At 36.8% G+C, this 23638-nt stretch overlaps 1 pseudogene; it reads right to left on the minus strand.

Annotated features, from left to right (window-relative positions):
- Positions 1–4618: 4618 nt before the first annotated feature.
- Positions 4619–12044, minus strand: LOC131155947 (probable leucine-rich repeat receptor-like protein kinase At1g35710; annotated as a pseudogene).
- Positions 12045–23638: the final 11594 nt, after the last annotated feature.

Below are 23638 nucleotides of genomic sequence, written 5' to 3' on the forward strand. Positions count from 1 at the left end.
ATCTGCTTGGAAGAAGAAATGGATGATTATTCTATAGCTACACCCAATGTTTTAAATGTAAAGAATAATCATAATAAATCCTTAGAAATTAAAAAGAAAAATATTTTCAAAAAGAATTTAGGTTTATCACATGATTCCTACTTTTATGCCTCAACAAGTAATCATAAGAGTTGTAGGCATAGTATTTACAAAACTTGCTTACATTGTAAAAGAAAAGGGCACAGTCAATTTACTTGGTCATCTAGAAGTGCTAAAGGCTTAAAAAGAGAAATGATGTGGGTGATCATGAAAGCAAACCACGTAGGACCAAAGGAAGATTGGGATCCAGTACAAAGTACAAAATTTTTTTATTCCATCTTAGATCTTAGGTTTGGGTTTAGGGGGTAGTGATGACTGTAGGCTTGGGAAGTGGTTGGTGTTTAAAATGAAAATCTTAGTATATGCATTCACTATACACTATATTGAATACTAAGAATCTTAAATGATTAAGCCAATATGAGTATTCAAGTAATATATTCAACACGAATATACATAATAATGATTGGATAAAATATGAAAACAATGATTGTAGCATACTTGAATGAAATGCACTTCCAAATGGACAAAGCATTATCTGCCTGGTAAATAACTCAAATTGCTTAACTCATGCTTAAATATGAATATCTAAAGTTAAGCATATTCTGTCCATTGCACAAGTTTGAGTTTTAGGAAATAATTTCTTCTATTTAAACATCTTGTCCTAAACTCATCTTGAAAGTCTTAAATGCCTAATAAAATGTTTAGTCATCATTCTAGGCTTAAGCACTATTGATCATAAATTCTTATTTTCCTAGTGCTTATTAAAATAATTTTTTTTCTTAATCAAAATTAAAGGCATCCACTAGGGGATTCAAGTTTCATTGTTAAATCAAAATTTTGAGTTTTTGGTCAGATCTCTGGTTTGATTATGACAAATCACAGTATCTCATCTGTGTGCTTTAAGTACTTGAGCAGGTTTATGTTTTAGTTAGCATAGATGATGATGCAATGTGGAAGCTGTAAGAGCACCTGAACGAGCATACCCCGATGTATTCCATGGAGTTGCAAAGGAGCAGTATGTATGAAGATCGATTTATATTTCAAGTTGTATTATATTTTTTATATTTATCGTTCAGGCCTGTAATTGTAATCCTTGGTGTGTAATAATTAATGCATGGCATGCATGGTAGGATTATAAGTTCAAATGATCATAGGGAAACCAAATGACCGTAGGGCAGTTGACTGATGCCAGATTTTTGGGGTTATCTCTCAAAGACCATAGATTGACTTTAGGAACCCAAAATATCACATGAAAAGTCCCTTATAACTTAAAAATGAGAATTATGTAAAAAAGGGTGACTTTATATAGAAATTAGACCTTAAATACACATTTTTTATATGTTCGGTCGACCGAACCAAAACATATAGAACACCTTTGGTGGACCAAACCTCGCCAGGGTTGACTGTTGACCACTTGGTCGACCGAACTAGAACACACATAGATCTTCGGTCGACCAAACCTCCCTGGGGTCAAAGAGTTTACTCTTCGATCGACCGACCAAAAATGAGCTGCAACGCTTTGGTCGGCTAAACCACCTCGGGGATGTCCCAAAGGTCTGGTCGACCGAACCATCAAGTTCAAAAGACCTTGGTCGACCGAACCTCAAAGATCAGATTTCGCCTCAAGTCTGGTTGACCGAACATGTAGTTCAAAAATGCCCTAGTCGATCAAACTGGACAATACGATCGACCAAACCTTAAAAACGGTTGACCGAACTTCTCAGGTTGGGGAATTTTTAGCCGTAGTTAAATAGGGTCATTTTTTATTAAACATGATTAATCTTTTTCAAAAATACCCCTTGTGTCCCCAACAACCATAATTTCCCCCATGTTTATATATATGGGATCATTTGCTCAATTAGTAGGTGATTAGCATATGGATTAGGAGAAAAATCCTCTGAAATTTTCAAAACTTATTTTTTCAATACTAATCTTATACACTCATCCATTTGCTCTTCCCTTGCAAATTTAAAGGGCTGTTGAGTGATTTCATATTATTCCTAGTTAGCCAAAACTCTCATTGTTCATTATATGTTTGATTTTGATTTGAGAGTCTACCAATGTTTTCCCCTGGTTTAACTCAATAAATCCATTGTGTGGGAAACTTTGTAGCTTGTGGGTCTTTACACTCACATTGCAAGACACCTTACGCTTAAATTTTTTGTGTGCAAAAATACTTTTTTTAAACTTATTTTCTAACATTTCTTGTGCTAGTATCTTGGCAAAATGTTTGTAGAGATTGTTTGATTTCATTTGCTGAAAATCTTTGAAACGCTAAACTGTGATTGAGATATTCTATACTTTGTTTCAAAGATAAGGTTGTTAGTACATTCATTGCGCTTGATTAGATATAGACATTGTTTTGAGTGTAGATTACACATATACATCACTGAGCTTATAGTTCTTGTCATATTGATATGTATTGATTATTGCTTATGCTTAATGGTACATAGTCTACTTAGTTAAGAAGCATTTATTTGTACACAAAGTTTTATATTTGTTGTATTCCAGGCGTGGGCTTGAAGAGGGAAAGAAGCCATGTTGAATAGTCTTGGATTGATTTAGGCTTGGTTAGGAAAGCTACGTGCACCATCCTGGTAAGGTGTAGGTTGAAGTCAGCCCTGCTAATTGGTTTGGTTGTAACTGGTGCCGCTCTACCCGTGAAGTGAGCTTATAGTGGAATCCTTATGTTGATGAGCCAAGGCGAGGATGTAGGCACTTTGGCGGAACCCCGATAACATTTCTTGTGAGTGCTTTTGATTTCCACATTTTAAATTCTAGCACATGAATATTCATATTTTACTATTATGAATGATTGAGTTTATAATTGCATAGACAGATCTTAGGTTGAGTAATACTATTGCCAGATTAGTTGAACCTAGGAGATAAATTTTAAATACCCAATTCACCCCCCTCTTGGGAATACACCATGACTAACAATTGGTATCAGAGCTTCGTCACTTAGACTTAAAAGTTATTTAGTAAAAGATCATGATGGCTCGTGTTAGTGCACCCCCTTCATGTGAGAGAAAGTTGGTCACGAACCCTCTAGTATTTTATGGTGAAAACTATACTATTTGGAAATCTAGAATGACTGTATTTGTGAAAACTTTAAATTGGAGGTTTTGGAAAGTCATTGATCAGGGTGATATTGTGCCTGTAAAAACCGTTGATTGTGCTGAGTTCCTAAATCTGAATTTGAGTTGAATCATAATGATAGGAACTTAGTGCAAGTGAATTTTGATGCCATGAATACCTTACTGCATGCTTTAGATTCTAATATACTCTGTGAGGTTATGACATGTAACAATGCTAAAGAGATATGGGATGAACTTGAAAGGAGATATGGAGCAACTATGCAAGATAAAGTAATCACTCCTTATGACTCAAGCTCTGCAGATCTTTAAGGAGGTAAACTGTACTTTATTGCCTTAACTGATGAAGAGGTAATCTCAACTCCTTCTATTTTATTAGATAAATCTGGTAATGATTCATGTGATGAATTGAATGATGCATCTCATACTGAATCATATGATAGTTCTGATAGTGAGAGCATGCCTACTTATGAAGAATTGCAAATTGAATATATTAAAATTCACAAGTCACTTGTTAAAGTTAACGAAAGATATACTGCCTTGAAGAGCAAGTCTCATCTGGTAAAAATAAAATAAATGAGCATAGTCCTTCACGAAAATTCAAAATTTGCTTATTTCGAAAAATGAAATGGCACATTCAATCTACTTGTCCGTCTAGAAGTGTAGGAGGCTTAGATAAGGAGATGGTGTGGGTAGTTATGAAAGCAAACCCTGTAGGATCTAAGGAAGGGCGGATTCCAATAAAAATTTTTAAGTTTTAATAGTTTTAGTTAATCAGCTTCAAATTATTAATCATTTTATTAAGTTACAGATTTATCGAGTACTTTCAAAATTTTAAAATAGCTCGACATTTAAGATTTTATGACCTACATCCATAGCATGGCCAAATTTTGTGGTTTAATACATAAAATTGATATTTTATATTTTTACTATTTGTATTAAAAATTCATTTCAAAATTTTATACGTCTCCGTTAGTGGTAGGGCAGGACAGGGGCCAATCCCTGCGGATTGAAAAACGAAGTGATTTTATCCACCCATTCCATTCACAGAAAAGCAAATGACAAGGTGACGAATGGTGAGAAACAGAAGCAAATGCCAAGAAAAAATCAAAGTCAAATTATTATTTTATATTTGAAGAAATTTCATATTTAAAATTGTATTAAATTTAGATATATAATATAAAATTATATTAAAATTTATGGCTTACATCTGAACTTTTTGGCACTCTTTCTTCAGTGCTGTAATGCTTACGTAAACTCAGAGAAATTATATAAGAGATTCGTGGTTTCTCAGTTGACTTGTAAAAATAGTGACGTTATTTCCATGCAGCAAAAGTTACCGTTCTCTTATTATTGCCCCCTTGGGTTCAAACATAGACCGATACAAACTTAAGCATAGCACAGAGTGATCACTCAAAGCACTGCCTAATCACAAAACTCACCCATTAGACGATATTTGTTGGGGCAGCAGCAGGACTGGACTTGCACGGATTCAGTCCTTGTGCATTTCCACACAAACCTTGGTTCTCAGCATAAACCGTTGATGGAGCGTTTTGGAAGATTTTGCCGATTGGGATTGCACCAAACAGTTTATTAAAGGAGAAGTCAATGGATTTCAAATTAATCATGTTGGACAGTGTCGCTGGGATGTTCCCCGTCAGAAGGTTGTGGGAAAGGTTGAGGTTCTCCAATAGGGCGAGCTTGCCCAGGCGTTCCGGAATTAGTCCTGATAATGAATTGCCGCTGAGATCCAAGATGTTCTGCAAACCTGTTAAGTTGCCAAGCTCAGGGGGTATGCCGCCTGACAGACCATTTTTACTGACAATTAGGCTTGATAAGCTCACGCACTTCTCAAGCACTTTAGGAATGGCTCCAGTAAAATTGTTACCCGACAAGTCAAGGTAGTTGAGCTTGGTTAAATTGCCTACGATCTGAGGGATCTCACCGGAAAATAGATTGTCCTTGAGATCGATATGTGAAAGAATTGGATGGTCTCCAAATGCATCTGTAATACTTCCCGTGAATTTATTCTTATCCAGTCGGACTCTAATTAGTCCCAAGCAACTCTTCAAGCATGCCGGAATTGACCCAGTGAAACTATTGTTATTCACTGCAAAATACAGCATAGAAAGACCACTGCATAGACTTGGTGGCAGTATAACAGACAAGTTGTTATTTGAAAAGCTGACAAAGCTCAAGGAGGGGATATTACCCCCAAAATCCTGTGGAATGATGCCATCCAATTTATTGGAGAAGACAGAGAATAACTGTAGATTGGAAAGTTGAGAAATGGTTTCAGGCAACTCTCCCTGCAATTGATTACTGTTGAGATCAAGGGTAACAATGGATGCGAGATTTGCAACTTCTGGAGGAATTGTGCCAGTCAGGCTGTTAGAGAAGAGTTTCCACACTGCTGAAGGAATTGGACCAGAGAGCTGGTTTCCAGAAAGGCATAATCCTAGTAACCCCTTTTAAGTTCCCAATTTCATTCGGGATTGATCCAGTGAGATTGTTATTGTGTAAGAAAAGGTAATTAAGCATAGTCAGTCCGCCTATTTCGGGTGGAATAATGCCAGTCAAGTTGCTGTTCTGAAGTTGTAGAGAGATCAGATTGGTCAAACTTGAGAGCAAAGAAGGCGAGATCCCCCCAGAAAGAAAATTCTCAGATAAGCCCAAATCAGTTAACTTGGTTAGATTTGCTAAGGACAGAGGCAAGACCCCTTGGAGGAAATTCTTAGCTAGAGCCAAGTAGGTGAGGTTGGTAAGGAGGCCGAGCTCAGATGGAATTGTTGAATTCAACTTATTCATCCTGAGGTCTAGTATCTGAAGTCTGGTGAGTTGGCCCAATGAAGAGGGAATGACCCCTTTAAGTGAGTTATTATATAACTCAAGGATTTCAAGGTTGGAAAGCAGACCGAGATCTTCAAGAATAAAACCACTGAATAGGTTATTTCCAAGTCGAAGATTTTTGAGGTTGAGCAGCTTGGAAATATTCAGCGGCAATGGTCCTTGAAATAAATTCGTAGTGAGACTGAGATACTCAAGCTTGTCTAGATTGGTTAAAAACGATTAGGGTATTGTTCCAAGCAGGTGATTTAACGATAAGTCAAGGTACGTCAAGTTTAGGCAGTTGGATATGAACTTTGGTAGCTCTGATTTAAATTCATTTTTTGACAAACTAAGGTGAGTAAGCAAAGGAAAACTAGAATTCTCAAGCAACTCTACTTTTTCCAAGTAGTTTGATGCAAAGTTCAAGTACTGTACCTTTTGAAGATTGCTGACAGACTTTGTATTTGCTGAAAAATACTCTTTTTTTATTTAATACAAAATACAGAATACATGGCTGTATTTATACAACACAAGAAACAAGAAAAAGAAAAATAACAACTTAACTATCTAAAACAATATTAACTAACTCAGCTGCTCCTCTTCTATCTTAGCCTTAGATTTTAGCTCCAGCTGTTCAATCCTTGAAGTAATATTCCAACACCCCCCCTCAAGATGAATATGTATATTCTGAATATTCATCTTGCGAAGACTATGATGAAATGGAAGAGAACTGAGAGGCTTAGTGAAAATGTCTGCCAATTGCAATCATGAAGGAACATGGAACAACTTTATTATATTTTGTTGTAGTTTTTCTCTAATAAGATGACAGTCGATTTATATATGCTTGGTTCTCTCATGTTGAACTGGGTTGGTAGCAATGGACAAGGCTGATTTACTATCAGTGTAAACCAAAACTGGATGCTGAAGAGGAATAGACAAATCATGTAGTGCATAAAGAAGCCATTGAATTTCACAAGTTGTGGAGGCAAAGTGCCCTGTATTCAGCTTCAGCAGAGGATCTGCTGATAGCTGCTTGCTTTTTGCTCTTCTAGGAAATTAAGGAATCACCTAAGAAGACAGCAAAACCAGTGACACTTCATCGAGTATCAATACAGCTTGCCCAATCACTATCGGAGAAAGCTTTGAGCTGCAGTTCTGAAGAAGCTGGAAAGAATAATTCTTGACCAGGAGTAGCTTTTAGGTACCTGAGAACTCGAATGGCAACTTGGAAATGACTCACAGCAGGTTTGACCAAAAACTGACTCAGAACTTGGACTGAAAATGCAAGATCAGGTCTAGTTAAAGTTAAATATAGCAGTTTCCCAACTAGTCTTCTATAGGCTGAAGGATCCTCACATAAAGCAGAATCAGAAGCAGTAAGTTTTAAGTTTGAATCCATAGGAAAAGATGTAGGCTTTGCACCAAGAACTCCAGCTTGTTCAAGCATATCGAGAACAAATTTCCTTTGGCAAAGAGATATACCAGTTTTAGATCTTGCAATCTCCAAGCCAAGAAAATATTTAAGTTCCCCCAAATCTTTAACGGTAAACTTGTCATGTAAAACGGACTTAAGTAGCTCTATTTCAAGTAAACTATCACTGGCCAGAAGAATATCATCTACATAGACTAGTAGAGCTATGAAGGATGATGTAGATTTCTTGATAAACAAAGAACAATCAGAGCTACCTTGAGTAAAACCATAATTAAGTAGTGTTGTGGATAGTTTAGCAAACCATTGCCTAGAAGCTTGCTTCAAACCATATAAACTCTTTAAAAGTTTACAAACTTTATGTTCTCCCTTGACAACCAAACTAGGTGGCAAATCCATATAAACTTCTTCATGCAAATCACCATGTAAGAAAGCATTATTAACATCTAACTGATGAAGATGCCAATGCTTAACAGCAGCTATAGCAAGCAGTAGCCGAATGGAAGTTATCTTTGCTACAGGAGAAAAAGTGTCAAAAAAATCCAATCCTTCTTGTTGAGTATAACCTTTAGCTACCAATCTAGCTTTGTACCTCTCAATAGATCCATCTGGTTTATACTTGATTTGAAAAACCCACTTACAGCCAATGGTCTTTTTATCTTTAGGAAGAGTAACAAGTTCCCAAGTTTTATTTAATTCTAAGGCATTTATTTCATTGTGCATTGCAGCTTGCCATTCAGGATTTTGAGCAGCTAATTTGTAAGTTTTAGGTTCTTTGAAGGCTGAAAGAGATACTAAAAAAGCTTTATGAAAAGAAGACAATTGATTTGTAGAAACAAAATCAAATATGGGATATAAAATAACTTTATTAGGAGAACAATCAGCAATAGCAGATAAGGGAGTTGCAATTGGAACCTGTGAAGTAGTACCACAATAAAAATCCTGCAAGTAATTGTTTAATTCTTGAAGACTTTCTAAGTTGTGGTCGAATAATATTTGGGATATGATCATTGGTCAAAGAAGATTGATGGTGTGAAAGATGTTGATCAGTTTGATGATGTGAAGAACGCTGATCTGGGATGAGGTGTTGAGGTGATGATAGATGTTGATTAGAAGAAATACCAGAAGAATTAGAACAAAAATCTGAAGTAGAAGGTGTAGGTGGAAATAAAAAAATATGATTTTCAGAAAAGACTACATTTCTTGAAATGAAAATCTTATTAGTATTAAGATCCATTAATTTGTAGCCTTTGATATAAGAGGGATAACCCAAGAAAAGACATTTGGTAGCTCGTGGATCAAATTTATGTCTATGAGTTGTAAGTGTTGATGCAAAACAAAGACAACCAAACACTTTGAGGTGAGAAAGATTAGGTGGTTTATCAAATAACATCTCGAATGGTGTTTTGTTGTTGAGAAGAGGAGTAGGAATTCTATTTATGATATGAGCTGCTGTTAATACACAGTCACTCCAAAAAATTAAAGGCATGTTTGCTTGAAACAGTAAAGCCCTGGCAGTGTTTAATAAATGTTGATGCTTTCTTTCCACAACTCCATTTTGTTGAGGAGTTGCAACATAACTTCTTTGATGTATAATACCATTATCATTATAAAATTGAGTCAAAAGAAATTCAGGATCATTATCTGATTGTATTGTTTTGATAGGAACACTGAACTAGGTCATTATCATTTTGCAAAAAATTTTAAGGATAAAAGAAACTTCAGATTTCATCTTGAGCATGTAAACCCAAGTGCAACGTGTATAGTCATCAACTATAGTAAGAAAATATTTGAAACTAGAATAACAAACAACATTGAAAGGACCCCATATATCACAATGAATCAAATCAAACTTTTTATTTGAACAGGTTTGAGATATAGGAAATGAAAGCTTTCTTTGTTTTTCTAAATGACATATATCACAAACATTTGTAGATTTGAAAGATATAGATGAGTCCAACTATTTAAGAAAGGGTAATCTTGAATTAGAGACATGGCCAAGTCTGTAATGCCAAGTATCTAACTGAGTTTGAGTAATGGCTGAAGCCAAGGAGGAAGAATGAAACATGGTTTGGTTGTGAGAAGTAGTCTTTGAAGTAGCTTGAGGTAAGTGGTACAGTCCATGTTTTTCAAATGCAATCCCAATCATCTTCTTTGTCGATTGGTCCTGTAAAAGACAATGGGAGTCAAAAAAGGAAGCACAAATATTAGATTGCTTTGTTAGTTTAGAAACAGACAGTAAATTGAATGAAAAACTGGGAACACATAAAACATCATGTAAAGAAAGTGTGTTTGAAAGACAAATTTTGCCAATGTGTGAAGCTGGAACAGAATTCCCATTTGGAAAATTTATGGAAACATTGATTTGTTTAGGAGGAGAAGAATATAATAGTGGTGAACATGTCATGTGATCTGTTACACCTGTATCCAAAATCCATGAGGATACATTCTGCAAAGATGAAGAGGCAGAGTAACAAAAATTTGAGGGATTACCAGATAATTGAGAAGCAGCAATGTTGACAGCAGGTGAAGGTGTTTGGGTGAATGTTGAAGATGAAGTAGAATTTGCAAGTGCCAACAATTTATTGAATTCCTCAGAAGTAAAAGAAAACTTTTGATCTTCATTACTATATTGAGTAGAGATCTCAGAAGTTGTTGTAGCAGCGTGAGTAGTGGGTGGTTTCCTTATTCCTTTTGGTCCAGTCCAACCAGGAGGTTAACCATGAAGCTGAAAACATTTTTCTATTGTATGGCCATTATGTCCACAATGAGTGCAGTATAAAGAAGATCTTTTCTGTTTGTCCTTAGAAAATTTCGAAGGAACATATGGCTGAGTATTTTGTTTGGCAATCAAAGCATAAGTATTATTATTGACAACACTGTGTAGTTGTCTTTGACTTTCTTCTTGAAGTAGTAAAGAAAATACTTTTGCCATACTCGGTAATGGTGAAACCATAAGTAATTGACTTCGAATTGGAGCATAGGAATCATTCAGCCCAATCAAAAACTTTAACACATAATCAGATTGCTGTCTAATCAGCAAAAAATCAAACAAGTTGCAGGTACAAGTTGCCATTTTGCCACAACTACATGTAGGAAATGGTTTGTAGTTAACATACTCACCCCATAATGATTTGAAAGAATTAAAATACTTAGTGATTGATAAAGAACCCTGAGTAATGGAACTTAGCGATTTTTCAAGGTGGAATACTCTCGGACCATCACTTCGTAAGTATCTTGTTTTCAACTTGTTCCAAAGATCAACAGCAGATGTAACATAGAGAAAACTATTCCTTATTTCCTTGGAAATGGAATTCATTAACCATGAGAGAACTAGATTATTTGCACGCAGCCATGCAGTATGGAGAGAACATTGATTTATAGGAGGAGCAAGAATCGAACCATCAATGAATGCTGCCTTATTTTTTATTGTTAAAGCAATGGTGATTGATCTACTCCATGCAATATAATTATCACCATTAAAGATTTCAGAAGCAAGTAATGTACCAGGATTATCACTTGGATGCAAGTAATATGGACTGGATGAATCATCCGAAAGGTTGATCACGCAATGAGAAGTATGAGAGCTGGTAGAATTTTCAGCAGAAGTCATTTATGAAATTCTTCCAAGAAATGTAAAGTAATGTAAAATTTGCTAAACAAAGATCTTTCCTTGTAAAAAAATAGAGACAATGACGATTCAATATTCACTGTTCAGCTTCTCTGATATAAGTATAATGCCAAGAAATGTCTTTCATCAGCTTCTTTGTTCAGCTGCAGACCTTTGTGAATATTCGTACTGAGCAGAATTTGGAGATAAATGCAAAGGCTATGGAAAGATTGTTAAAGAAAAGAAAAACAGAGCTTCTGTGGTTTTCTTGAAAAATTACGGAAGAGAAGTATTTAGCTCTGATACCATGACAGACTTTGTATTTGCTAAAAAATACTTTTTTTTATTTAATACAAAATACAGAATACATGGCTGTATTTATACAACACAAGAAACAAGAAAAATAAAAATAACAACTTAACTATCTAAAACAATATTAACTATCTCAACTACTCCTCTTCTATCTTAGCCTTAGATTTTAGCTCCAGTTGTTCAATCCTTGAAGCAATATTCCAACAATTGCTAATTGTGTGGGGGATGACACCGGTGAGATTGTTGTTGAATAAACTAAGGTGCTGAAGCAGAGTTAAGTTTCCAATCTCTGGTGGAATGGTGCCAGTAAACAGATTGTTTGACAAGTCCAATAAAGTGAGCTTGGAGAGGCTGGAAATGGCCGAAGGTATCGAGCCTCCAAGGTTGTTTTTACTGAGGTTTAAGTTGATGAGATTAGGAAATGAATCGAAACTGAATTCCGTAAGTGTTCCGACAATGTTGGTATCAAAGAGATTTATTTCAGGGAATGGTCGCAATTAATGCCAACCCAGTCGCATACGCCTAAGAGGTTAGAGAGGGTCCAAGAAAGGAGAGAAGAAGGGGAAGAAGCCCAGCTGTCCTTCCATCTCATGAAAGCTTCTCCTTTGGCATTACTTGCCGGTGTAGTCCTCAATGGAAGGATGGACAGAAGGAGAAAATAAATAAGAACCAAAGAAGGCTTTTGAAGCATTTTCTTGTGTAGCTTAGCTGCTCTTGAGACTTCTCATGTTAATACTCCACTGGTTGGTTTGCTTTTATAGAGCTTATACGCGTCCAAAACCCGAGAGAGAGAGAGAGAGAGAGAGAGAGAGAGAGAGGTCTTGAAAAATGTCTTAAAATCTTACTGTAGGATTGCGAAAAACCATTTTATACTGTAATCGGAGGAATGTTTCCCATTACGAACCATCTGAAAAGTCCTGTCCCCTCGGTAAGTACAAGTCACTCATGATGTGAATGTCATGCAACTTGTTCCCTATATGTTTTTAAATTGGAAGGTTTCCTTATGCGCACATACATAAGGGTGTAGGCATGGATGGACTTAACGTGCTATTTCATATACGGAGCACAAGAAGGATATTTAGTGGGTAAAATTTATTAATAAAATCAAATGGGTGACAAAATATAGATTAAAGGCTATTTTCTTTTTAAAATAGAAAGGTTAAAGTAATGAATCTCTCTTTTAATTAATTTCTTCCACTAAATTGTAGCTCCAAAATGAAGTTCTCTCTCCCTCTCTCTCTTTCCCTCTCTCTCTCTCTCTCTCTCAAAGCTAGCAAAGACATTTTATTTGTTTTAATGTATTACTGTATTTAAATAGAACCAATTACTAGCCAAAGAAATGCATGATATTTGCAATCTAACTTTTGAATTAATAAGGACAAAAGATATTTTGTCAAAAGATTAAAATTTATGTCTTGTATAATTGCATGCATATATTTAAGATCTTGTACCTTGAGATTTTTTAATTCTTTCAATTGACATATCCCCATGTTTAAAGGCGAGTTTATAGCAGGCTTTTGCTTTTGAGATTTTCAATATTGATATTGGAGTCACGTGCGGCTCTTTCAATTTCTATTTCATGTTGATTTGGGATGTGGATGGATGGGATTTTCACACACGCACACACTCAAACTAGTCAATGTAGACATACATTGCATGTTGACAAATAAATTTGTGAGTTATTTATTTAAATAATAATATTAATTATTTAACTTACTCTATAAGCATTTTAATGATGATAAATATGTACTTGGTGTATATAAGGATATACATGCTAATCCAATAAGGTAATTTAACTACTTCTGAAAGGAAAAAGCCATTTTTATGGTAGTTCGCCGATGTGATAACTTTCATAGTGACAAAATTTCCTTCAATGATTATTGAATCAAAATTTAAATTTTTGTTGTGTCCAAGAAGTTTGGAGATTTTCCAAATATCTTTACAAACTAAATTTCTTGACAAATGTTGGATTTTAAAGATCACTTTTCCTTTTTTATTCAAGATCTCTAAAGTTTTGGTTGTTTCCACTTAATTACCACGTGATTGGATGATTTGTTATTGTCCACTCCAAAGTACTATTACATATTTGTGATGTGAGAATAATTCCATTATCATTCCCTACCTAACTGACTTTGGTGGGGGGAACCTATTTCAACATTGTTGTTCAATAAAATTAAAAAACCAACTTCTTTGATAACCTTTTTCGTTCTTGTTTTGAATTTCATTGGAGGAAGCTACTAAATCCCTCCATGTTCTTCAATTGAGTTCTATAAATCAATACCATCGATTATCTATTTCATTTGAAGAAGCTTTATATTCCCTATCTCCAGTCTTTTAGACACACCCTTCTCTTCACATATAATTAAAAACCTCCCACATCATCCTCTCCTCGCCATTGCATCCATTGTTGCATGTAGCATCAAGAGTTTTAAGCATCTACCAAAGCATTATTTTTCTTTTTAGCAAAAGGATCCACACCAAATGAAGTATCGCAAGGCATTGATGGCTTTGTCCACTGCAACTTGGGCTGTGACCATATACAAATTGGGCTAAAGCTTACGCAAGGCAGCACATGAAGTGTTTGCAAGACTAAGGGTGATAAGTATGTGGTGTCACACCACTAATTTATATAATGCCATGTCAGGGATGTGGTGATGGAGAGGATAAAATGGAGATATGTGAATAATAGCAAGAGTATAGCAATTTTGTGACCATTATTATTGACAAATAAGGGAATTTTTAAGGATTTGAAGGATCTTAGTGAAGGGACAAACTACCCTATTCTTAATGGAATCTTTAATAATGCGGTGCATACTTTGTCGCGAAGTCCTAGGAGCGAGGTGCCTTAGGAGGCAAGCAGAATAAAATTATGGACGATTTTTTGGAAAAAAAAAATAAAATTTGGAGTGACCACTAACTTACTTTTTCTCAGTGTAGTTAGAATACTTGATTACTATTCAATTAAGAATAGTATTGGTCTATATATATCAGGATCGGGATCGAGAGTTCAATTATGCTAGGGGAAGGCATTCACACCCCCTATCCACCTATTCTATGAATGGTATCTAACTAATTAAAAATTATCCCCAAATTAAATTTTAATAACATTTTAATTTACTCTTTTCATAAATAAACTAATAAGTTAACAAAATATACTCAATTAATGGAAAATAATCAAACGGGGTGTGATTTAAGAATGTCTAATAAGACCCCCAAACTTGGGGATCTCGTTAGAAACCCCCCTTCCCCAACACCCCCCCCCCCCCCCCCCCCCCAAAAAAAAAAAAACCAGAGCTAATACAAGTGAGACCTGAAATGTCCATTGCCCTTTTTGTAATCAAAGGGACACACCCATACAAAAATATATAATTCTATATATAATATAAGCATAACAATAAATGTAATAATAATATAAATAGTATAATAAACACAAAATACTAATAATATAAACATAATAATATTATAATAAATATAATAAACATAATAATAATAAACATTATAATGAACTAAAATATTACACATAAAAATACAAATTAAAATATTAAGAATACCACAATACGTAATACTGAATATAAACATATAATATAAACTAAAATACTAAAAATACCACAATAATATATATACATATATATATATATATATGTGTGTGTGTGTGTGTGTGTGTGTGTGTGTGTATATACACCATAATAACCTATACCATATATATACTAAAATACTAAAGATACGATAATAACTGATACTAAACATATTACAATACTAAAATGCCATAATAATTAATACTAAATATATTAAAATACCATAACAAGTTATGATGTAATACACAATAAACTACAATAATAGTTAAACTACCATAATATAAACTATGGTAAAATAAATCACCATAATATACGTGATAATTATACCACAATAATAAACTAAGTAATAACAATACCATAATATACATAATAACAATACCATAATAGTGCACTATAATAATACATAATAAAATATCATAATAATAAACTACATAATAAACTACTATAAAAAAATAAACTACATAATAATAATATCATACTAATAAATTACCATAAAGCATAAAAAACTATCATAATAATAACAATAAACTATAATAATAATAATAGACTATCGTAATAATAAGAATAATACACATACCACAAACTAATATAAGCATAATGATAACGTAACAGTTATAAGAACCTGAACCGTGATATATGGAATTAATTAATTAAGAGAAGGGTAAAATGGTAATTGAGCAGGCTTCATCGATGAAGGCCTTATTTTATCGGCGATGATGTGCAGGAGCTCGTAGATGAGGAGAAGCCGAGAGGTTTTGCGAATGAGACGAAATGCAGGGGCTTGTCGATGAGGAGAAGCCAAGGGGTTTTGGGAATCCGAAAATTTCAGGCTCGTCGACAAGGTCACCGTCTCGTTGACAAGGTTTCTTCAGTGTCTCGTCAATGAAGACGCCATCTCTTTGAAAAATATGGCCGAGTCAAAGGGTTATAAATATCCATTTTCATTACTTCTCAGTTAAGAAATCTCAAATTCTCTCTCTATCTCTCTAGGAACTCAACATACTCTCTTTCTCTCTAGATTTCTTCGCCTTTCGTTGCGAGAATCATTGATCCGATGTTACCACGAGGATCAGGGAAGGATTCTCTACAAGTTCAATGGATCAAATCTTCGTTTTGGGCATTTTTGGTTTTTAGCTTGAAATCAAGGTAAGGCTCGGTTTTCAATTCTGATCTTGTGGTTATGTAGGGAATAACATTGTGAGTATCTTTGGTACTTTCTTTTATAGGTTTTGGGAACTCAGTTCGCTATTTAAGGGTCGTAGAGTTCGAAATTGACCATTTGAGGAAAGGTAAAAGTAATTATGTTTATGTCAGTTATTTTTTAAATCGGACTCGGTGGAACTGTGGTCCACGATCCCGTGTGTTTTTTGGTTACTCATTTTGGAAAATCTAATGGGTAATATATGGGTTTTTCGTATTACAGTTTTGGGAAAAAGGGGATGACGGGCTGCATCCCTGGTTTTGTTGGAAAACCGTAAATATATGTTGTGATATATATTGTGTTATAGGGATAGCTGTGCCTTGACTTGTTAAACTGTATATGTTTGTAAAATCATGATTTTAGATTACCAAATATGTGTGGTTTTGTTTGGTTATATGAGCATGCATGAGTTGTGTTTTGGTGAAATAGGAATGGGGTTACGAATTGTTCCAAGTTTTGAAATTGGACTTTTGCCGAAGAGTGCACAATACCACTAGATTGGCCAACTTTCGAGCCAAAGGGTGTGCGAACACCAGATCTGCACCAGTTCAACGTTGTGGGCTGATGCTATGCCATGTTACTGGGGGCACCGACGTTTGCCGAAGGGTATGAAATATCACCAAACTACCGGCGTTTGCCGAAGGGTGTGGGATATCACCAGATTGTCGATTTTTACTGAATGGTGTGAAATACCACCAAATAGTTCAACTTCGAGCTGAAGGGTGTGATGACACTAGACTGTATTGCTTGTTTTGTGAAATTACTGGAATTGGTTTAAATATTTTTGACTGTTAAACTATGCATGTTAGTATGTCATGAGAACACTCATATACCACACACCGATATAACTTGATTTTTCCTTACTAAGAGGTGTCTCACCCCTGCTGTATATACATATTTTACAGGTCCTTCAAGTAATCAGAACTAGCAACCTGGTGTGGGAGCGTAGTGGTCGGTGTACTGCGAGTAGTACTTGGGTAAGTACTAAGACTGTACTGGGTTGTCTTTTGTGGTTTTGGCTGACACTCGGGATTGTGTTGTATATTATGGAACCTGGTTTCCTTTTGTATAGACTCTGGTATGGTACAGTATATGTATAAAATGCATTTTTTCGTTGTATATATGGTTTGTATATAGGTCTGTATAGGGTGCTTGGAAACCCCCCGGGTTCAGACCTTTATTCATTGTGGAGTATCATGATTGTTTGTATGATACAGGGACAGGTTAGGTTACTAATTCACCCCTGGGGCTCATTATCGAGTTCGGGGCATGACAACTTGGTATTAAAGTGTTAGAAAAGGTGTATTCCCAAGAGGGGGGGGGTGAATTGAAAATTTTAATTTTTCTCCTACGTTAAGTTAGAAGTCAATATGTTTTGGTAACCTAGGGTCCTTCTACACGATTCCAAATGTGCTGATAAATAAAATACGTGGAATTTAAATCATGCACATCATTCATACAATAACATATACGTGCAGTAAATATAAAGTGCTGAAATGTAAATAGACACACGATATGTTATCGGGGTTCGGTCAACTGTGCCTACGTCCCCGCCTCTAGCTCGCAAGCCAGAGGATTCCACTAATAGCTCACTTAAGGGTGGAGCGGTACCATTTACAACCAGGTCAAATTAACACAGGGCTGACCTCAACCTTAACCAGGTCAATTAGTGGGGCTGACCTCAACCTACACGCCTTAATAGGACGACGCACCTAGCTTTCCTAACCGGGTCTAAGCCAATCCGGGACTATTCCAGGGCTAGTCTCCCTCTTCAGGCCCGTGCCTGGAAATTCACAGATGTGTATTACAATCAAATGGTACAGTGATTGTGTTTTCGTGTAAAGCAGATATGTACCCAAATACATGCAATAACATACACCACAATATGTTTCAATATGTAAGCTCAATGTGGTCTAGATGGTTCAATTCTCAAAGTATTTTCTATCAGTGTAATGCGTACGTGAGAGTTTCAAACAAACAATCTTTGTATCACAAGATATGTTCAATATAACAGTTCACACAAAGGTACTAGCTAGACAATATGTATATTTCAATGAGCAGGTTTCCTCAATCATATAATGCTCCAGTAATATATATATATATATATATATATATATATATATATATATTCGGTTTGCAAAAGATATTCAATCTTTGTATTCAACAAAGGACATGTGAGTTGATGAATATTGCCACAAAGATCACTATCACAAACAAATATCTCTTCAAATATTTTACAACATAAAAGTGCAATAGATATTTGGAAGTGTTTGAAAAGTTTTTGCAACCAAAAATAAATACAATCTTCTCAAGATCTTGCAGTAAAGGTGCAAGTAGAAGATCAAACAAAGTCTTCTTAGGATAGGCTTATTTGCAAAAGCCCCCTAAGAATCCTTAGGTTTGGCTCTCAAGAAAATCATGTCAAACAAGTAGCACAAGGAGAGCAAACCTATTTAAGCAAAACACTCAATCAACTTACAAATGATGTAGACAATAATAGAAGGCAAGTATGAGTGATTTGAGTAAGAAAATGAGTAGTATAGGGTTTTTATTTTTCATAGAATTCTTCCCTAATCAAAGTGGCTAATCCCTCTCTAATTTGCACAAATGATCTCATATATATAGACATTTGAGAAAATATGACCGTTGGGGACCTATTGGGTATTATTAAGAAAGTTTAATGACATTTAGAACATTTTAACCCTCTTTAAAAAATATTAACTGCGGTAAAAAATCAGGGTAACCCGAGAGGTCCGGTCGACCAGAAATGTTTTGGTCGACCAAGTCTCATATGGTTCAGTCGACTAGGGGAATATTGAACTAAGGGCTCGGTCAACCAGGTGAGGACGATTTCTCACTTTTCTGAGGTTCGGTCGACTAGGCCATTTTGAACTGGCTAGTTTGGTCGACTAGACCGCTGGGATTTCTCCCGAGGGACCCTCCGGTCAACCAGGTAATTGGAGAACAAAGTGCTCGATCGACTAGATGGTCGAAATGTTGACCGAGGAGGGTTTCGGTTGACTAGGAGTTTTTGAACTACCTGGTTCGGTCGACCAGGGCCTTGGTCAGCTGTTGACCCAGGCTTGGTTCAATCGATCAGGGCAGAATGAACTGCATGATTCGGTCGACCGAAAGTGCCCAAGTATGCATTTCGGTCCCGTTTCGAATCATACAAACCCTATTCAAGTGCCTAACAAACATATGTGCAAATGTGTGTTCCAATTTGATGACACCGATTAAGTCCGGTGTCGGTCAACCGAAGGTCGACCGAAGGGAAAACCCTAAGGTCTTTCTAAGGTCATTTCTCATTCATGGTTTGTTTGAGCTTACGTAATAAATCATACATGTGATGTGTGTGAGATTATTACAAACCAAATAGCCCTAATTAATATTATAGACCAATTACACAAATTAATTATATATTACAACACAAAGTAATTGAGTCTTCAATCTTTGCTTGCTTTGTGAACATCTTGATCTTAACAGTCTCAGTTCCTACACAAAACCTCAAACACTCATTAGATACAATAAGTATTTGTCATAATCAAAATCAGGCATGACAAATAAGGTCAACACAGATTGTTAGGTCTTGTAGACTTGGTTAGGCATAGTTTTGTGTACATACTAGAGTATAGGATGTTGGAAATGGGAAGAGTAGGTCAAGGATTGTTTTGTTGCTAGACCGAGACTCATTGTCGGTTTTCTGTGTTTTTCTTGGAATGAAAATTTTAGTAAAATCACGACAAACCATTGATGACTTTCGTGTCAGTTTGATAGGACATACTTAGACCTGTCAGTGGTAGTTAACATGATTAGTGGTAGATAATTGTGTAAACTGTATGTGTTGTAGAAGTATTGATAGATTCCTACTGTGTTTTGGAATGGAGCTCAAGGATAATGACCTAGGAAGTGGCTCCAAGGAGACGTCAAGCGATGAGTCTCCTTTTATGCCTTGAAGATTGATGAGGCAGGTCCTACGGGAGATTAGGCGGAGTGTCAGGAGACGCGAACGCTCTCCTACATGTGCAGGGTGCACCATTGAGAGGTTCACACGCATGCACCCTTTGACATTCTTAGGGGGACCTGACCCGATGATAGCTGAGGACTGGGTTGAGAAGACTGAGAGGATTTTGGAGGTCTTACACTGCACAGATAGGCAGAGAGTCCTCTATGCTACTTTCCAACTATCTGGGGAGGTGGGTCGATGGTGGGTTGCGGTGAGTTTTCTAGAGAAGCAGAGAGTCGGTCCGGTGGAGATGACGTGGAGCCGTTTCAAGGAGGTGTTCTTTGACAGATACTTCTCGACTTCCACACATGACACTAAGGTGGATGATTTTTCTGCTCTAACTCAGAGAAGTATGACGGTGCAAGGGTATGTTACTCAAAATATAGAGCTATCCCGTTTTGCGATGTGTTTGATCTCAAACGAGTACGAGAAGACTCAGAGGTTCGAGAAGGGTCTGAGGAAGGATATCTGCAGATTAGTGGGTATGCTTTAGATCCATGAATTTTTGGTCTTGGTAGATAAGGCCACTGTGATAGAGACTGGTATTCGAGAGGATGAGGTGGATCAGGAGCTGAAGAAAAGGCTAGTACCTTCTGGTGCTAAGTTTAGATCTCCCCAGGGATTGTAGAAGAGGAGGACTAGGGGCTCAGGTTACCGTAAAAATACCAAGCACTAGAGTTCTCAAGTGGATTAGTCATGTGATCGCTGTGTCAGATGCCACAAGTGGCCTAACGGTGCATGCCAGCCCTTTGGGGGCAACTGCTACAACTATGGCCAGTCAGGTTACATGGTTCAAAATTGTCACATGCCAAATAGGGGTACGCCTTCTTCGAGTTGGAATCAGGGAATTAATCAAGTATCCCAGAGGGCGTATCAAGCAAACACAGCTCTAGCAAGAGTGTACTCACTTACTCCAGCGGATGCTGAGCATGCAGGGAATGTGGTGATAGGTACTATGATGTTGCTTTTAAGTAAAGCTTTGGTTTTATTTGGTTAAGGTGCAATCCACTCCTTTATATATGTTAATTTTATGAAACTGTGTGGGGTGGAGACCCAAGTTATGAATGAGGAGTTGTCTATAGCTACACCATCTGGGAGTGTATCATTTTATAGGAGGATGTTAGAAGACTGCCCAGTGGTAATTTAGGGAAGACTGCTACAGTGAATCTTATGGTATATGACATGTCGGGGTTTGATGCCACACTCAGAATGGATTGGTTGTTCTCCAATTATGCTGTGATCGACTGTCATAGGAAGAGGGCGGTGTTTAGGCCTCCTGGGGAACAAGAATATGAGTTTGTATGATTGTGTGTGCATTCTACGCCACAAGTTCTATCGGCATTATAGGCGAGGAGGTTACTCTTGGACGGATGTTAGGGGTACCTGGCTTGTGAAAGGGAACCACCACGGGATGAGTTGAGGCTCGAGGATATTCGAGTTGTTAGCGAGTTCTTGGACGTGTTTCTAGAGGATTTTCCTGATTTACCTCTTGATCATAAGGTGGAGTTCTTGATAGTGTTGCTGCTTACCAAGGCACCGACCTCTAAAGCTCCGCACTAGATGGCTCCTGTAGAACTTCAAAAGCTGAAGAAGCAGTTGCAGGAATTACTGGATAGGGGCTTCATTCAACCTAGTGTTTCACCCTGGGGAGCTCTAGTTTTGTTTGTGAAGAAGAAGGATGAGTTGATGTGTATATGCATTGATTATCGCGAGACTAACAAGATGACTGTAAAGAACAATTACCCTTTGCCTCGTATTGATGATCTATTTGTCTAGCTATATGGGACTCAGGTCTTTTCAAAGATCGACTTACAATCAGGGTATCATCAGGTGAAGGTTAGATCTGAAGATGTTACGAAAACTGCTTTCTGAGCCAGATATGGCCACTACGAGTTCTTGGTCATGCCTTTTGGGTTGATGAATGCTCCGGCAGTGTTCATGGATCTTATGAACAAGGTTTTCCATGAGTACCTAGACCGGTTTGTAGTGGTGTTTATGGATGATATTCTGGTTTACTTGAGGAGTTCGAAAGAGCATGAAAGGCATTTGAGGTTAGTATTACAAATTCTACGGGAGAAGAAGTTGTATGCTAAACTGAAGAAGTGTGAGTTCTAGTTGAATCAAATTGCATTTTTGGGCTATGTGGTGTTTGGGGACGATATCTAAGTTAATCCTAGCAATATTGAAGCTATGGTAGACTGGGTAAGGCCGAAGAATGTGCAGGAGGTTCGGAGTTTTCTAGGACAGGTTATTATCATCAGTTCATGGACGGGTTCTCTAAGTTGTTTAGGCCTCTAACTTGATTGACCAGGAAGGGGGTGAAGTTTGAGTGGACCAGTGATTGCAAGCAGTGCTTTTAAGAGTTGAAGCACCGGCTGGTTACTACTACGGTTTTGACCATTCCTTCTGAGGATGGTAGTTTTGTTATTTATAGTGACATGTCTTTAAAGGATCTGGGGTGTGTGCTTATGTAGTAGGGTAAGGTAATAGCATATGCTTCTTGGCAACTGAAGGAATACAAGAAGAATTACCCTACACATGATTTGGAGTTAGCTGCTGTTGTTTATGCACTGAAGATTTGGCGACACTACTTGTATGATGTGCAATGCAAGATTTTCACTGATCACAAAAGCCTTATGTACTTTTTCACGTAGAAGGAGTTAAAAATGAGGCAGAGATAGTGGCTTGAGTTGATTAAAGACTACGATTGCACCATCAATTATCACTTGTGGAAAGCTAATGTGGTAGCCGTTGCATTGAGTCAGAAGTCAGAACATGCTACAATATCTGCACTTGTAGCTCAACATTATATCAGACGGGATCTGGAAAGCCTTGGTATAGAGTTGGCATTCGGTGATCATCAGGCTCTCATTGCTAGCTTGGTGATCTAACCGACCTTGTTTGAGCGTATTAAAGTCACACAGGTTAGTGATACAGAGTTAGCTGAGATTGTAGAGAAGGTACAACGAGGATTGGCTGCGGAGTTTAACATCTCTAAAGGAGGGGCGTTGAGGTTTGGGACCAGACTATGTATTCTAAATAATGACAAGATCAGAAGGGCGATTCTAGAGGAAGTGCATTGTTCATTGTGTATGGTATATTCGAGTAGTACGAAGATGAATCGGGATTTGTGCGAGACCTTCTGGTGGAGTGGTATGAAGAGGCAGATTGCTTAGTTCGTGGAGCAATGTTTGACGTATCAGTAGGTGAAGGTTGAACACTAGAAGCCGGCAAAGCCGTTACAGCCCTTAGCTATCCCAGAGTGGAAATGAGAGGATATTTCCATGGATTTTGTGACCGGATTGCCACCAGCACTTCATGGACAGAATGCTATTTGGGTGATTGTGGACAGGTTGATGAAATATACTCATTTTTTACCGATGAAGGTTAGCTACCCTTTGAGTAAGCTAGTAGAGATGTATGTGCATGAGATAGTTCGAATGCACATGGTACCAGTGTCCATTGTGTCAGATCGAAACCCAAGGTTTACTTCTCGATTTTGG

Source organism: Malania oleifera, chromosome 5 (genome assembly GCF_029873635.1).
Source record: "Malania oleifera isolate guangnan ecotype guangnan chromosome 5, ASM2987363v1, whole genome shotgun sequence".
In the NCBI taxonomy this organism is placed as follows: Eukaryota; Viridiplantae; Streptophyta; class Magnoliopsida; order Santalales; family Ximeniaceae; genus Malania; species Malania oleifera.